This window comes from Dermacentor silvarum, chromosome 3 (assembly GCF_013339745.2).
Source record: "Dermacentor silvarum isolate Dsil-2018 chromosome 3, BIME_Dsil_1.4, whole genome shotgun sequence".
NCBI lineage: Eukaryota > Metazoa > Arthropoda > Arachnida > Ixodida > Ixodidae > Dermacentor > Dermacentor silvarum.
This window is the reverse complement of record NC_051156.1, coordinates 102375963-102392504: the sequence shown is the minus strand read 5'-3', so window position 1 is coordinate 102392504 and position 16542 is coordinate 102375963. Positions and strand designations below refer to the sequence as shown.

The 16542-nt window shown below is 45.9% G+C and overlaps 1 long non-coding RNA gene across 1 annotated transcript; it reads left to right on the top strand.

Moving 5' to 3' along the window:
- Window positions 1-1612: 1612 nt before the first annotated feature.
- Window positions 1613-6274, top strand: LOC125943917 (uncharacterized). Its single transcript, XR_007465990.1, has 3 exons — window positions 1613-1681; window positions 5478-5694; window positions 6020-6274. It is a non-coding gene; the product is annotated as an uncharacterized LOC125943917 (long non-coding RNA).
- The last annotated feature ends 10268 nt before the right edge of the window (window positions 6275-16542 follow it).

The window sequence follows — 16542 nt, the reverse complement described above, 5'->3', positions numbered from 1 at the left end:
CGGCTGTGTGGCGAGATTCTTCTTTTCGTTTGGACCCAGTAACCGTACAGCTATTTTCCGCTTGCATGCGGTAGCACATTCTTAAGCCAATGGTAAAATCCGTGCGGTATACATACCCGTAGATTAAAACATCGCCGTGACTTCCGAGTCGGTCGTAAGGCGAGAAGTCCAATAATCACAGCGCCAGCATCATGCTGTACCAGAACGCAGGCTTACCTCACTCAGCAAGAATTGCGTGATAACTCACTGATAACATGGGGTACTTTTTTTTTTAATTTGACCGTGCGCTCCACTTCAGTACAATGTTCACCATTCCACGCCGGTTTGTGCAATCGACGGTACAGAAAGTGCCTGCAGGAGTTTGTCGCAAACGCTGCGCCTATCGCTCGAGCGTTAGTTCACAGAGTCTTTCATCGACAAAAGTGCTTGCAGTCTTTCCCACAAACAGCTAAGTGTTTCCTTTAACCAATATTCTTGCCAGAACACAAGAAAATTATTGATCAGCAACTCAAGCTCAGGAAATTGCCGCGGATCATGCAAGGGTTCACGCACTCACTTCGCACACCTGCCCTGTGATAATGGCGGCGCGGCATGTAATGCAGCTGGGGCATGCCCATGTGCATAGCTGAATTGGAAAAAGGTCCATTCATTTGAGCCTATAGGCCACTCATCATCATAGATTTGCAAACCGTTTGCACTTTTTCACATTGCTCTTATGATGTCACTGACGCCTACTCATGCTAACATTGATTCATGCCCGGTCATGTCAGAAATTTTCACGAGATCGAAGCCGGTTGTATATTTCACTTTTTTTCTGACCAAATAGATATGGTGGGCACGCCATTCAAAAGCATGCAACTGAATTTGTTTTACCAGAACCTAACAGTTTACCAGAAAAGCTACCAAAGACCAACTGGTGAAGGCTACCATTTTCATTGCGGAGTGCTTTTTCTCAAATTTGAAAGTATCTGTTGAAGCAACATAAACGAAACATGGACACGTAACTATTATTACATAGTATATACAAACATAAAGGATATAAGTCGTATGGTTTCCCTTTTTAAGAGAAAAAATGCCTTCTAAAAATTTGAGAAATGCTACATTACAATATTGTACAACCGATTTCACCTTTCATTTTTCAGTGCATGAAATTTTGCCGAATTTGTGCTGTGCGTGTAGAACTAGAAGGAAAATAGTATGCAATAACTATTTGATGGCAAATGAGTGACTACGGCTTAAGCGGTCAGGCATGGGGTTCTATGGGGGCTGGGTGGGGGAATCTTCGCGACTACATTTAAACTGCAATTACACATTAAGCGGGTACGTATTAATGAGGTTTGACTGTACCCGAGTTCCTTGAGTGTAGGCAGAAATAATTACCTATGTATTATTGCAGCGTCATTGTACAGGTCATGTTTGCAAGGTACCAGTGTGTGGTATGTCCCACACAATGTTCCTGACAGACATTTTTGGTTTATATACCCCGGCAATGTGTAATGGTTACATTATGCTCTTTCGATAGCATGGGACTCCTATATTGCTTTTGAAGTCTTAAATCCTTACCTTTTATGAGACCTGGCAATTCAAGGGAAAGTTGTACATTTTCTTTGTAGCTGACATGGACATATTCACTGGAGAGGCCATCGATGTTGTCATCGGATCCTCAAGAGATGACGGAAAGGTAACTTTAAAAGTCATAGAACTGTTTTTTAAGGATCGATGTTACATTTACGTTCTGAAAGGGCTCGTACATTTCAGAGTGGGGAAAGAAACTGAACTGTGTCCCTTTTGTTTTTCCGTTATGGATGTAAGTAGCTGTGTATGATCCACGAACTAGATTTATGGCCGAGTACCATATTTATTCAAATCTAGGCCGGTCTCACTCCTAAGCCAGCACCTGAAGGTCTGAAGCCGGTGAAAAAGTGTTTTTCTTGAATGTAAGCCGGACAAGTTAGGGCAACAGACATAAAACGCGAACAGCATTTATTAGTCACGACCTGTCCCAGCCCATGCAGTGTTGTTGTTGCTGCTAGCCTTGTTGCTTACCTTCTTATCGTTGTCAGCATAAAAGAGCAGACAATTTTGGTGCCATTTAGTGCACTTTAGATGCTGCACTCCTTGAAAGCATGCAATCAAGCTTCATGGTGTGTCCCATGCTGCAGTGACCCAGCTCGCCACTTGTGTTATGTGCATTTAGTACAACCTGTTGCTGTTAGCTTATACGCTTTATCACTCGGCCAGATCGCGAAGTATTTCCGCAGGCAATCCATCCTCAAAATGCTTGTTGATACAGACGTCAAGTGGCTGAGGCTGGTCCATCATGCCACCTGGTATAATAGCGATGTCCATTCAAGCTTGGGAGAGCACAGCCTTCATGCTGTCAGTAAGGTGCCCGCAGTACATATCAAGGACAAGGAGACAGTTCTTTGGGTGACGTTGCCATGTGATCCTAATCCACTAGTCAAACGTGGCACTCGTCATTCGCCTGTTCGCATTTGCCTGTGTGGCAGCATTTCTGGGAAAGGCTTCTTAAGCCGGCAGTGGCTTCTTCTTATAAATTATGTATGCAGGCAGCTTATGTCTATCAGCTGTGCCATGCAGCATCATGATCGCATGTTGCTTTCCGCAAGTGGCCGAGTACATGACGCCCCTTTGGTGCTGTTGTCATTGGCTTGCTACACCACAGACATACCAAAATAAATGAAAAGGGGTCAGTTTACAGCACTCTACTGCAGCCACTTTTGATTGGCTGGAGTGGCCAAGTAGAAAATCTGACCCTGGTAATATGCTTGCTCTGGTATTTTTGTCTCACATAAATGTTTTAGTTGTGTTTATTGTTGCTTAACACTATTGCCACAATTTCCTGTGTAGAACAGTGTCCCATGAAAGCACAACTATGCTTGCTCTCAATGCATACAAATGTACGAGAAGTGTTTGCAGATCATCTGCATTTGCTGGTGGTAGTAAAATTAAGAGTGTGCAGAAATGACAGCAGTGGGATAGTGGGCATGAAGAAACAGTTCTGTGCGAGACTAGCTTGATGGCTCCTCTAACTAAGCCGCCATAAAGCGATCTCGGTGCTTGTGGAGATGGCCATTTTCGCTGCGTCTTCCAAGCCCATAAAAAAATTGCTGCCACACAGAAGAAATAACTATATAAAATGAAATTGTACTTCTACTATAAGTTAGATGGTGCACTGCGCTCGTAGTGACGCAGGTCTCCAAAACAGCGCGAGAAAACATAATTGGTGGACTAATTAATCCTTTATTATGGTAATGTCACTTGTGTGATGAAATCTAGGGTTTGACGAAAACTTGTCTGGCGAGGAAAGAACATGGCTGAATAAACATACACTCGCCAACCAAAGAACACAAAAACAACAGATTGACGTTTTGGCACTCACTACGGGTGCCTTGTTCACAATGAACGAATGCATGGTGATCTTTATTATATATGCGTTGGAAGACGTAAGGCCCTTGCGTACAACTCAAGGAGGGGGCCTCGTGTCCGGTTTATTGTGTTAGTCGTAGATTGTAGTATGCAAAATGATTCAAGAAGCTATCGGGATAATTTCTTCTCTCTTTTGATGATGAAAGCCGAATGCCAGTTAATACTGTGACCAGTCTTCTCATGATGCTCTGCTAGGGCGCTGGAAACCGTGTGTCCTTTGGCTACATCATTGCGGTGCTGCTGTAGCCTTCTTTTAAAGTTTCCCGTCTCGCCTACGTAGCACGCCTGGTAGTCCTGGCATAGAATTTTGTAGATGATGCCGGGATATTTTTCTTTTTCGAGGCAGTCTTTGACTCGGACGAGTTGTTGTTTTAGCTTGCTTGAAGGGACATGACAGATTTGTACATCATAATCTTTGAAAATTCTTGACATTGACTCGTTCACGCTTCGTGCATAGGGGAGAGCCGCCCGTTTCCTTGTTCTCATCGGCCTGATGGGGGTTCAGCGGCACGCTTTTCTTCAGTCTTTATAAACTGGCTAGGGTAGCCATTGCTGACCAAATCCTGCGTTACTCTCTTCAACTCAGCTCTGCGTGCGTCAGTAGTCGAGCACGATCGGAATGCACGGGTGAACAGTGTAGAGGCAACAGATCGTTTGTGTCCAACGGGATGGGCCGAATAAAAGTGCAGATACTTCCCTGTGTGCGTAGGCTTCTGATAAATGCTTGTTGAAAGGCCGGATGCAGTACGCATGACTTCAACGTCAAGTAAAGCCAGGCGACCATTAACTTCTTTTTCAACGGTGAATTCTATTGTGCTTTGGAAAGCCCTCGAAGGTAAGCCCTCACGACATTCCAGCCCGCTCCAAAATTGTTCCTGCGGTATGTCGACGATTGTTTTTCCATTATCTGCCGCAAAGACGTCGTACCTTTTCTGCAGCACTTGAACTCTTTCCAAAGCACAATAGAATTCACCGTTGAAGAAGAAGTTAATGGTCGCCTGGCTTTCCTTGACGTTGAAGTCATGCGTACTGCATCCGGCCTTTCAACAAGCGTTTATCGGAAGCCTACGCACACAGGGAAATATCTGCACTTTGATTCGGCCCATCCCGTTAGACACAAACGATCTGTTGCCTCTACACTGTTCACCCGTGCATTCCGATTGTGCTCGACTACTGATGCACGCAGAGCTGAGTTGAAGAGAGTGGCGCAGGATTTGGTCAGTGATGGCTACCATGGCCAGTTTATAAAGACTGAAGAAAAGCGTGTCATCAGGCCGATGAGAACAAGGAAACGGGCGGCTCTCCCCTATGCATTAGGCATGAGCGAGTCAATGTCAAGAATTTTCAAAGATTATGATGGACAAATCTGCCACATCCCTTCAAGCAAGCTAAAACAACAACTCGTCCTAGTCAAAGACTGCCTCGAAAAAGAAAAATATCCCGGCATCGTCTATAAAATTCCTTGCAAGGACTGCCAGGCAGGCGTGCTACGTGTGTTTTTCAGTTGGCGAGTGTACGTTTACGCAGCCATGTCACGTGTGTGAAGGTTTTTTTTTTTCTGTATGTGTACATTAATGTTGATGGCATAATTATGTAATCATGCAGTCCTTGGAACGCAATGCTTGTGCACATTTCTATATTGCATCTAGTGACCGCACAGATCAACCTGAAAATAAAGAGTGGTCCTACAGACAACACATGTATTTGAAATTCGGCTACCCAATGTCAAGGTAGATGTTAGTGAGTTCATCGAGCTATAGATAGCAGTGAATATTCTTGCAGATCATTGTCAATTTAACAAATTCAGCGATTGCTATTTATGCTTGGGAGATTTTTATGTGGGATTGTCTAAAAGATTTTTTAAAATTTTACTGTATAATTTCGTTCTGCTCATGCAGGTGAGCCCACTACAACTAATAAATGGCCAGAATGCCAGAAAACAGTAGAGTTGAGAAAATGCATAGTGTATATCGTCCAGTATAAAACCTGTTAGCTACAAGCTATGTATGTGTTATTATATATTGCAGGTGTATGCTGGATCCGGGCAATGAATAGAAAAGGCTGCTTGGGGGACATTGTTGCGGTCTACGTCTATGTTCTGCCGTATGGCGTCCACAACGTATTGGATGCCAGATGAGCTTAAGAACAGAAGCGTGACCGGGACTTTGTCCAACAAGTCGCGATCCAAGGGAAGGACTGAGGCCAGACCAGCCGTGACACCACAAAAGTTGTCATCCTTGAAAAGTATATGAACATACTGTTCTAATGAACTGATCTCATGTATAGATGGCACATGCAAATAGCCACAGTAAAAGCGAAGCTAGTGCTAAAGCACTGTGTTGCGATCATCTGCTACTGAAATATTTCATGTTAAAACTGTAGAAAGAATTTGAGGCATGTGAGTTAACATGAAAAAAGTAATCTGCAGTTTGGTTATTGAAAATGCAGCTTTGCAAAAATATTTCATTGAACCGTGGGCATATTGTTGGGAACTTGCACTGTGCATGCTGGAAATTATTGTTTAGATGCTTTCATTAATTTTGTACTCGTGATTGCTTTTCTTGCGCAGGCCTCCTCCGGATCTTCATAGGCAACCGTGTCATGCCGGAAGACGAGAAAAAAAAAGATTGAAAGAAGTGCGCAGGCAATTGGTGCAGAAACTCGCTGACGCGCCAAGAAGGTAGTGCTACTGGTACTGATTGCTACGGGGCTTGTCCCAAAAGTTTGTGCACTGAGCCAGCAAAAACGCGGCAGAGAATGTAGTGACATGAACTGCTCAAACTTCTGGGACAGACTTTGTATATTTACCTTACCAGCTTAGCACTTCTACCAGGGGCGTAGCGATAAATTTTTTTCGGGGGGGGTTCATCGGCCCGACCGGGGGGGGGGGGGGGGGGCAAGCGTCTGTTTTCCTCTACGTGACCTGATCGATAATAAATATCGGTAGTTTAAGCAGACTCTATGCATGGATATCAAAGACATGGGACCCCCCCCCCCCTCTCGCGTGTGTGTGTGCTTGTGAAGAAATTAAGTAAAAAGTAATGTAAGCTCAGTAAAATACAGTAAGCACGACAGGTACAGTGGGCGTTTGGAGCAACCGTCTCTCATCGCGCCACTGAATGGACCAGTCTTCGAAAACGCATCACTGAGACGACCCGCCCGATCGGAGAAGACATCATTAATTGTTAATCTCCGTTAAGCGTAGATGGCGTCGTCCTCGTCGTGGCGAAGTGCGTTTCACAGGTCAAGGACGGCTATACATGTGAAAATGCACGTGTTACCAGGCTATACCTACTCCCATAGCAATAGCTTGTTCGCTGCGTCCTTGCGCTAGAAAACTTAAATACGCGCAAAAACGAGTAATGCTCTTTTTTTTACGAAGCTTTCGTCGCCTTGCATTTCCTGCGGCAAGTGCATGGGCCGCTGTGTCTTCCGCTGTGTGCGAGCGTGCAGCCGTCATTTGCCTTTACGTCAACCGATTCAGAATTGTACAGAATATTTCACCGCACTGCATAGTTATGGCATGTGTACGCATTCTAAGTAGTGCGTGCGAGTCATTTCTGCTTCACTTAGGCCGGTGCAAACAGGAAGCGGCCTTGTACGTCACAGAATCTCGACTGATTGGTGTACTAGTGATGCAGGAATGAACTCCGGTCTTGTTCAGTGCATAGTGCACATAATCAATTTCTCAGGACGCGTGAATTCCGACGAGAACTGTCAGCGCCTGCAACAAGAGTTTACTTACGCTGTACTGCGCACAGCAGTAATCCATGCTTGTCGGCTGTCTGTTTCATGCATTCTGTTGCGAGTCGGTGGAATTTCACTGCTGGCATCAACCCTTGCGTGTGTACATTGCTGTTTTGGGATTCCACAGCACAACAGCAACTACCACCCTTTCGTAGTTGCTGGTTTGGGATTCAGCAACACAACAGTATACCTAACAGCCTTCCGTAGGGGCGCAATCGCAAACGAGAGGCGTTTTGCGCGCAGACTATGGCTACGTTCACACTTGGGAAGCGGCAAGCGGGTGGAGAGGCCAAAGCGGCCGAAAAGGCCAAAGCGGCCGGAAAATCTTTTCCGCGCATGGCCAAGTTCACATTTGTTTTGCTACCACCGCGGCCGCCGCTGCCGCTTTCGTCCACATCCATCTAGTCTGCGTACGTTTGTCGGCGTGGTGGCGCTCATTATCGCATTATTTCGAGCGGTATGTTCATTCACTGACCCACCCGTCATCAAAAGTGATCATCTTGCGCAATTTCGCGTGTCATCTGCGACCTTCGGTAAGTTCCTCGTTGGCGTTCCGTAATTCTCCTCACACGGGCGCGGTAGCGCTGTGTCACAGGTTGCTGCCTAGGCGTGATTATATTTCTTTAATAGTTTTATTGCGATAGCAATTATATGGACACTTCAACCGGATTTCGGCCGTCGGCGTCGCCGTCGCCGTCGCCGTGAGGTTCCGTATAGATAAAATCTTCGCGCGCGCCGTATGCCCCAGCGGAAGCGTGCGGGGACGCGCGCTATCACGGAGAGCGAACGCACTCAATCTCCCACGCGCAAGCAAGGAAGCGGAAAGCCAGCGCCGGAGGGAGCAGGGGGGGGGGGGGGAGGGCACTTCTCTGCCAACAACCGCGCTCGTCGCTCGTCCGCACAGTCTCTTATCTCTCCCACGCGCAAGCAAGGAAGCGGTAAGCCAGCGCCGGAGGGAGCGGGGGGGGGGGGGGGGGGGCGCACTTCTACGCTGCCAACAACCGCGATGGTCGCTCGCTCGCACCGTCTCTTATCTCCACACGGCTCTGACCTTTATGCGCTCAGTTTCCGTTGAAGCGATAGACCGCACGTACATTCGCCGCTGCGGCGTATCCGCTTGCTGCCAGAGTTTTGACGGTCGTTGTCTGCAGTCATTCAGTGTGAGCTATTCATGTTTGTTTGTGCGCGCTCACACCACGCTTGTTCATTCAGTTAGTAATAGTCGGGCCACATTTTCCAACGCACGCTACACATGCAATGCTGCCCGGATCGGCAGTGCAGCGCTACAGATGTGTCCCTTCGCACGCGCTGCCCACGGGAAGCGCTTCTCATCAACACCACCGTTTCACACGCGCCTTCTCGTGGTCATCGAGTCTCTCGTCATGTCGATCTACTTACGCCGCAGCACACCTGCTTACTTAATCAGCTCATGTTTACTACAATTCATATTGCTACCAAAGCCGCTCACCTTACTTCGTATGACATTGCTGTGTTGCTATTGCATTCATTGCTTCGCCCTTAGGGCGAAACTGTGACATTTTTTATTTACAAGTTGTAATAACATTCGATCATTTCGTATTATTTTCGGCGCCTCCAGGACACGAAAGCGGCAACGGGAAAACCAAAGCTAAAACCCGGGCTGGCCCTTGTGTTGGGGCTCGCCAAAGCCTGTGCGTCCTACGCTCCCAATCTATCGTCGCGACGAGAAAAGCATCCCGCGACTTCTGCAACATACCGTGCACGTGCACGAATTATGGAGCGCCACCAACGAGGAATCTGCCCAACTATTGTCTGCCATGGAAGTGGAAGAAGAAATGGCTTTTATACTTCTACCTACTTGTTTTCTAGAAATCGACAATGAATAAACGGAAGACGCGGACACCTTGGAAACGGTGGTGGTGGGTTCGCCTGGCTTTGCAAAAGCGTGAGAAGTTGGGTCACGCCAAGGCTTCGTTGCCGCACCTCCTGTCGCGCGACGTTGATTACTATCGCTAGTATTGCTGACAGTACGTTTTAGTACTTCTCTTGTCGTAGAGCAAGGGGTGGTTCTTGATCGCGTCGATCAGCATTGCAGCCTACACTTTTGGTGCCATGTTCAATGTTACAACCGGAAGTTTACATGCTAGTGTAGCTTCCGGTCGAGCACAACGACTTTCTGCCACGTTTCCGCTTCGCCATGGCGAAAAAATCGGTCCGAGACCAATTTGGCTCGCCGCCTGTTTTTCTGCCTGTTTTGCCGCCTAGGCGGGCGGATTTTTGCAAGATTTTGCCGCTTCCGCCAGCTTCGAGACCAAGTTCCTACGCAAACGCGGCCTAACCGGTACCTAAAGGGAAGCGGCGGAAATGTATACCGGAAATTTCGACCACCTGGGGACTTTAACGTGCACCTAAATCTAAGTAAACGGGCCTCGAGCATTTTCGCTTTCATCTAAAATGCGGCTGCCGCATTTGTTGCTTCATTTGCTGCGCATTTGTTGCGCATTTGTTGTTTCAGAATGCGGCCGCCACATTCGCGCCCAAAACCTCACAGAGTGTCAAGGCCTTGAAAAACGCCGTGACAGTTTTTTTCCATATGCAGACATGATTCGCTGTAAATTACCAACCCAAACGGAAGCGCCCAGGAATGAAAGTGTGAAAGTAGCACCGGTTTCTGGAAATATGTTAGCGCGAAGCGACGAGAGCAAAGGGTGGGTTAGTGGGGGGGGGGGGGTGCAAAAAATTTCGGGGGGGGTTTGAACCCCCCCAACCCCCCCCTTGGCTACGCCACTGACTTCTACCTTTCTTTGTGGAGTTAGTGCTTACCGTATTTACTAAAAAATAGGTCCAACATGAGTATAGGTCGACCACTATATATTGAATTAGTTGAGAAATTTAGAAAATTTTAGTTTGAATTAAGTCAGCCAATATCTTTCTTTAGCAGTAGTAGTGTAAACTTAAATTATTTCTCTTAAGGGTCTTGGGTGGTGGGTGGGTGCCTCAGTTTAGAGCTCCATTGGTCTCTGCAGCTTGCTGGGCTTGATCGAGAAGAGCTCTCTGGCTCTCTAGATTTTCGCTAGCAAGCCAAACGTCCCGGGACGCTGCCTGTTGCTTGGAATTTGTGCCGTTAGGGGGTGAATTTAGAATTTGGAAGTCGTTGCTTACATATCCACATTACAGGATGAGACTTGGCCCACCAAGGGAAGTGGCAGGGTGTATGCATCTTGTGAAGTATTTGGATGTATGGATATGCGTGGAGGACCACACAAATAGCGAAGGAACGAAAAAGATTAGGTCTATCTTAAAGAGATGGGAAGAGTGTGGATCAGAGAGCAAATGGCGATAGCCGATATTCTTGTTAACATTAAGAGGGGAAATGGAACTGGGCAGGCCATGTAATGCGTAGGATGGATAACCGGTGGATCATTGGTTACAAAATGGATACCAAGAAAGGGAAGCGCAGTCGAGGATGGCAGAAAACTAGGTGGGGGGATGAAGTTAGGAAATTTGCAGGCGCAAGTTGGAATCTGCTAGCGCAGGACAGGGGTAATGGAGATCGCAGGGAGAGGCCTTCGTCCTGCAGTGGACATAAGTATAGGTTGATGATGATGTGTGTTTGTAAGAAGAGCCAGTACCTGGCCTGTTTCCCTGTACGGTCTGGGTGTAGGTGGCTGTATTTTTGTCTCTTTGGTCTCCGAGGATGTCGTGCTGGTGGATCAGGGGTATTCCAGTAAAACACGTTGTGGGGCTAGTTGGTGCATAGCTTTCAAAAGATGAAGCGCCAACAGTGACAGCACATTAGGAAGGAACAAAGACAGGACAGGCGCTACTTGCAACTGTTTATTGTGGTCAAAGGTGGTTGAATATATAACCATGGGGAGAGGGGGGGACGAAAAAGGCGGAACACTGATTGTATGAATGCGCACGCGTGAGAACACTGAAGATGTGCATGAAGGAAATGGCGAATCTAAAACTTATCTAAAAACACACTTTCATTTGTGTATATATTCAGAGACGGGGAGCTGACACATGTTTCCCCTCTCTTCCTAATCTGGTTGGCCTCCAACAATTCACGTGCCACAGAGTCTTTACTTTTAAACAAGATTGTAGTATCTTGAAGCCTTGCTTCACATGCTTGTTTATTTTCATTGCCGCAGGCCTTGCAATGAAGAGGCAAGTTTGAGCCATAACCATATTTCAATGAAAGCTTATGCTCCCGCAGGCGATCATTAATACATCGGCCAGTTTGGCCGACGTACTCTTTCCCACACTTCAGCGGTATACGGTATACAACTCCTTCCTCACACTTCACAAAAGGATTCGTATGTTTAATGGAACACCCTGCTTTCTTAGAGTTATCAGAACCAATCAGGCGGCACAAAGTAGCAAGTTTTCGGGGTGCGGAAAAAACCACAGGAATTTTGTATTTGACAGCGACGTGTTTAAGATTGTGCGCCACTTTGTGAGAATACGGAATCACCATTGGTTTGGCTTTCTTTTCGAATGTTTGACCTTCTTCAGTGCTTCTTTTTCTTTCTTTTTTCACCTTTTTCAATAACGCCTCCGAAACTGCACTTACAACCGAACAAGGGAAGCCAGCCTTCCTCAATTTCAAAATCTGTTCGTCAAAGCTTCCTTGTGCCTTATGACAGCACGAATTTTTAAGGGCGGATTCGAGGCACATAGTGGCAATCACACGTTTAACAGTCTTGGAGTGTGTAGACTCGTACGGCAACAATTCCTTGTGGGCACGGGGTCGATACATCCAGCAGGAACCTTCGTCAGTAAGGGTTATGTCAAGATATAAAAACTGCAAGCTGTTATCCTTGGCTAGTTCAAAAGTAAAATCTAAGCCTTTGCCGTGCTGTTTAGATTTTACTTTTGAACTAGCCAAGGATAACAGCTTGCAGTTTTTAGATCTTGACATAACCCTTACTGACGAAGGTTCCTGCTGGATGTATCGACCCCGTGCCCACAAGGAATTGGTGCCGTATGAGTCTACACACTCCAAGACTGTTAAACGTGCGATTGCCACTATGTGCCTCGAATCCGCCCTTAAAAAATCGTGCTGTCATAAGGCACAAGGAAGCTTTGACGAACAGATTTTGAAATTGAGGAAGGCTGGCTTCCCTTGTTCGGTTTTAAGTGCAGTTTCGGAGGCGTTATTGAAAAAGGTGAAAAAAGAAAGAAAAATAAGCACTGAAGAATGTCAAACATTCGAAAAGAAAGCCAAACCAGTGGTGATTCCGTATTCTCACAAAGTGGCGCACAATCTTAAACACGTCGCCGTGAAATACAAAATTCCTGTGGTTTCTTCCGCACCCCGAAAACTTGCTACTTTGTGCCGCCTGATTGGTTCTGATAACTCTAAGAAAGCAGGGTGTTCCATTAAACATACGAATCCTTTTGTGAAGTGTGAGGAAGGAGTTGTATACTGTATACCACTGAAGTGTGGGAAAAGTACGTCGGCCAAACTGGCCGATGTATTAATGATCGCCTGCGGGAGCATAAGCTTTCATTGAAATATGGTTATGGCTCAAACCTGCCTCTTCATTGCAAGGCCTGCGGCAATGAAAATAAACAAGCATGTGAAGCAAGGCTTCAAGATACTACAATCTTGTTTAAAAGTAAAGACTCTGTGGCACGTGAATTGTTGGAGGCCAACCAGATTAGGAAGAGAGGGGAAACATGTGTCAGCTCCCCGTCTCTGAATATATACACAAATGAAAGTGTGTTTTTAGATAAGTTTTAGATTCGCCATTTCCTTCATGCACATCTTCAGTGTTCTCACGCGTGCGCATTCATACAATCAGTGTTCCGCCTTTTTCGTCCCCCCTCTCCCCATGGCTATATATTCAACCACCTTTGACCACAATAAACAGTTGCAAGTAGCGCCTGTCCTGTCTTTGTTCCTTCCTAATGTGCTGTCACTGTTGGCGCTTCATCTTTTGAAAGTGGATCAGGGGTTCCTCGTAGGGATCCTCGAGCAGTTTGGTCGGCCTTCTCATTTCCCTTGTGCCCAGAGTGTGCCGGGCACTACATTATTGTGTGGTGCCATTCTAGGGTGGTGCCTAGCATGCTGTGGATTTTGTGTGGAATGGTGCCCGTTATATATGAATGGACCACTGCCTGGGAGTACGTCAGGACCAATGGAGATTGTTCTTCTGCATCTTGAAAGGCCAGTGCTATGGCTGCTGCCTCCTCCGTGCAAGCCAAAGGGGTCCGAATGGAGCCAGTTATCACTGTGGACTATTGTGAATTTGTTGCCACTCTATGCACGTCCGTGTAGTATATGTCTGGATTTCTTCCATGTTTGTTTTGTAAGGTCTTTGATCGGGCTTTTCTTCTGCGTTGGTTGTGTTCCGTGCTCATGTTCTTTGGGATTGCTGAAACAAATTTTCCCTCTTCGGTATGTTAAGCAGCAAAACTGTTTCTTCCCTGCTGTATTGCCCACTCAGGGGCATCCCACCTTTTACAGCAGGACCCTTCCTAGTTCTGTTGAATTCATATGCTGTCGGTGTGCCACGACCACCACCGTGGTATATTCTTCATATGTGACGTAAATACCAAGAGCGTCCACTTCTTCATGCTCGTGTGTTTTGGTAGCTCCGGAGAAGCCTCGTATGCTGCCCTGATGATGGCGCTCACTTTGGTCATCTTGGCCTTTTTAGCCTTTGAAAAGGGAGGCGAGTCAATGCTGCAAGCTGGATCCTCTTCGTACTTGCCAGAGAAGTCATCCTTGATGGATGCTGCACAGGCGTCCTCGGCACCCCAAATGACGATGTCTTAACGCTGTCGAGTGTGCTGTATATGCAGCATCATTTAAAACCAGTCTGAATCTCAGCTGGCAGGCCCCCTCGCACATTCTTAACCCATGTTGAGACTTTGCTTGTCTCCAATGATGGTCCCCAAACATACTTTATTAGATTTCTTAATACTAGTTTTGCTTTCTACTTTGTTGTGTATATTTACTACAGGTTACAAATAATGTACTAGTAAAGCAGGCGCCCGTGTGCTGCTTGAACCCAGGCATGGCAGAGGAATGCCATTGCCTCGGTACTTTTGCTAGCTTTTTTCATGAATATAGGTAGAAATTTGTTGGTAACATAGATTGAGTAGCTTCATTTATTTCGAGAAATAGTACCTATGTACAGTAAATACAGTATTTTTGTTTGCATGTATATGATGGCTGCGTGTGAATTACTGTGCAATAAAACTTTGAAACCATCAATCAAAGGTGTATTTTCTATTTAGGAACTGTCTGACAGCATAATAAAGCATGCTTGATGACGCCACTAGGGATCGTATTCTCGGAAAATCACATTCGGAGGTAGTTTCACTTTTGCGAGAATCGGCACTGCATGCCTGCGCACAAGCGTCGGGAAAATGCAAGAGCTTTCGTGGGCCGAGCCATGAACTCTCGCGAAAGTGAAACTATCGCTGAAAGTGATTGCCAGAGAATACTGCCGCAATCGCGGCCTGTCGGAATAGAATGTTCCGACAGGATTACAAACCGACAGGCTGAAACCGACAGGCTGACACCGACAGGCCGACACCGACAGGCCGACACCGACAGGCTGACAAGCCCACAGGCTTACAGGCCGACAGGCCAAAATAACATATAGCCGACAAGCCGACAGCCTGTCGGATTTTTTGTCTGGGATATATACTTTGTTGATAGAAACTATACAGTAGTTCGCATAAAGCATTGATGCTTTCGCGGACTTCCTGTTATTGCTACATAAAGAAAATGTGTATCTATATGTATATTTCTTTTTTATCTTCCTGCTGTACCTATTTTTTTCCTATTTTTTTCCTATTGTTTCCTTTGTTTGAAGCACAAAACTGCGTCATTCAGGCCAAAGCACTGCCCTGTCCCGCTCAAAAGCATATTTGCTTTGGCGGGCTTACGAATTATTGAGATTGTATATTTTGTGTTCTAATAATAAACAATGAATGAATTAATGAGTGAAAGTTATGCTGCACGGTTAATTAAGCGGCCTCTGACATGAAAATGCACGGTTCAGGTCACAGGTACTGAGAAAGTTAGCGGGGGTTTTCTGCGGGCTTGCTTCAGTGGACCAGGCTGATGGAAGGCACACAACAGGGCTGTAAACTGCGCAAAAAACACGTGTTCGAACTATATATAAAAATTACTATCCACTGTATGCACGTTAACGACCAGCATTTCTAACAGTAATCTGCTGGGTCTGATGGCAACGTTGCTTCCTTGTGGCTTTATACAAACTAGCTGAGCTAACAGTCAACAGAATAGTTGTAACTTCAACTCTGATAAAATGAATTTGCCGAATGTCTCTACAGCTGCATGGCTTTGTAAAACGAGCAGACAACAGTTAAAATGTCGCAGTTTCGCCCAACGCGCGAAGTAGTGATTGCGATAGCAAATTAGCAGAGAGCTACAATAAGTAAATTAAAGAGCTGTACTCGTTATCGCCAGGGTAAATTATTGTAAACCTTCGCGCACTTATTAAATTAACAACGTTGGTGTCGTGCGCAAAGGCAAACATGAACACATCTCACTCGATGGCAGTCGCTGTCGGAACGCTGGCGTAATGAAGCGAGGCAGCAGCGACAAGCGATCGCTTTTTGCTGCTACAGCTAGTGAAAATTTCAAGTGAAATATCAAGTGAAATTTTCCCACGGCGTCCTTTGATAAGGTTTCCGGGAACGTTGCAAGAACATTTTATTTTCCGGATGGCCTTTTCGCTTCAGCACTCCCATCAATCAGTAATCACTCGTATAAAAACAGCCCTCGAGTATGGCTAAGACATGTTCCGAGGCAAGCTGAATCGTCATAACTTCATACAATCGTGTTCGTCTTTATAACGGGTTTAACTTTTCCATGAACGCAAAGGAAAATAATATTTACCTGGTAGCGGCCGCACCATTACTGGCCAAGCCAAATTGGGCAGCCGCGAGCTATCCGCCCTGTAGTCGCTGTAGATTTTGCATGTAGTACCTCGCGACACAAGGAGGGAGTGTTTGAAGACATAATTACTTGTGCTCTAATGAGAAATACAAGGATAAGGGAACATACGCCATAAAAGAGTAATTATTATGTGATGTTACAATCTGAATAGCCAAAGATTTTTAATTTTAGAAGGATAAGAAGGAGAGTGTCGTAACTTCAGATCAGAAAATAACTGCGTCGGCGTTTTCTTCCCAGCATTCTTAGACTTCTCTATTCATGAGAGAAGAGCTTTGATTAGTAAATAATTTGGCGCTTCAAAAAAAAGTGGCTTCGGTCTGTAACGCATAAAAGCGGTACATAGTTAGACCCTGAAAGTTGATGGCGTCATGCTTCCTCCATGTTCGCTCGTACTGCCCAATACATGTAAGACCTACGAT